Below are 1,367 nucleotides of genomic sequence, written 5' to 3' on the forward strand. Positions count from 1 at the left end.
ATTGTAACGCCTTGAATATCAGCCTCAACCCTCCTTCTTTCCTTCCCTCCTTCCTTCGTTCATTTTCTCCCTCCTTCCTCGCTTCCTTCTTTCCTCCCTCCCTCCTTCTCTCTTTCTTTCCTCCCCATTACCTTCCTTCTTTCCTCTGTCCTTCTTTCCTTCCTTCCTCCCTTCCTCTTTTTCTTTGTCCTTTCCCTGCTTCCTTCCCTCCTTCCTCCCTCCCTCCTTTCCTTCCTTCTTTCCTTCCTTCCTCCCTCCTTTCCTTCCTTCTTCCTCCCTTGCATCCTTCCTTCCTCCCTCCCTTCCTTTTTCCTCCCTCCTTCCCTCCTTTCCTTTCTTCTTCCTTCTTTCCTTCCTTCCTCCCGCCTTTCCTTCCTTCTTCCTCCCTTCCATCCTTACTTCCTCCCTTCTTTCCTTCTTCCTCCCTTCCGTCTTTCCTTTTTCCCTCCTTTCCTTCATTTTTCCTCCCTTCCTTCCGTCCTTCCTTCCTTCGTCCCTCCATTCCTTCCTTTTTCCTCTCTCCCTCCCTCCTTTCCTTTCTTCTTCCTTCTTTCCTTCCTTCCTCCCTCCTTTCCTTGACTCCAGGACAACAGGAGGGTTAAGAAACACATTTCACAGACTTGCCTTGTCTTAACACAGTTCTGTTGTGCAACCGCCTGATTTTGAAGTTCATTTTAATGGTTTCTTTTTGCCTTTTGGATGATTTACTTCTAAATTTATTTTAGATTGCGTTTTGCTGTTTCTGTATTTTTATTCTTATATTTGTGATTACTTGTTATGCTCTCCTGCTGCTCCTTTTATGCTCTGCTATGGAAAGCATGTTGTGTTTCCAGCTTTGTAAAATGCTATACAAATAAAAATTGTTATTATTATTATTATTATAATAATTAATATTATTCGACACTGCATAATTTCTTGTTAGTACAATAAAGTGAAACTAGTGCATTGTCAGAATTAGGGTATAGACACACACACACACACACACACACACACACACACACACACACACACACACACACACACACACACACACACACACACACACAACCAACATAATGAGATTAAAACGGGTAAAAAAGTTATTTGGACACAATGAGAGTTATTAGATTTACTGTCTAATCTGCAGACCGACAGCGGTTGACTCCAAATTAATGACGTGAAATAAATGAATGAACAGTTTGGCCACAAGTTACTTTATAAACTGACAACTATGAAAGAAGTTTAGTTTACATAGTAGTTGATTTGAAGCAGTTTTAACTAAGATAGGAACTATAAAGGATCAAGAACAGAACCCTGAGGAACCCCACACGTAATTATCACATGATTGAGAACGTTGCTCCGTAACTTCTGGATGCAGAAAGAGCAAC

Source organism: Scomber scombrus, unplaced genomic scaffold (assembly GCF_963691925.1).
Source record: "Scomber scombrus unplaced genomic scaffold, fScoSco1.1 SCAFFOLD_53, whole genome shotgun sequence".
Classification (NCBI taxonomy): domain Eukaryota; kingdom Metazoa; phylum Chordata; class Actinopteri; order Scombriformes; family Scombridae; genus Scomber; species Scomber scombrus.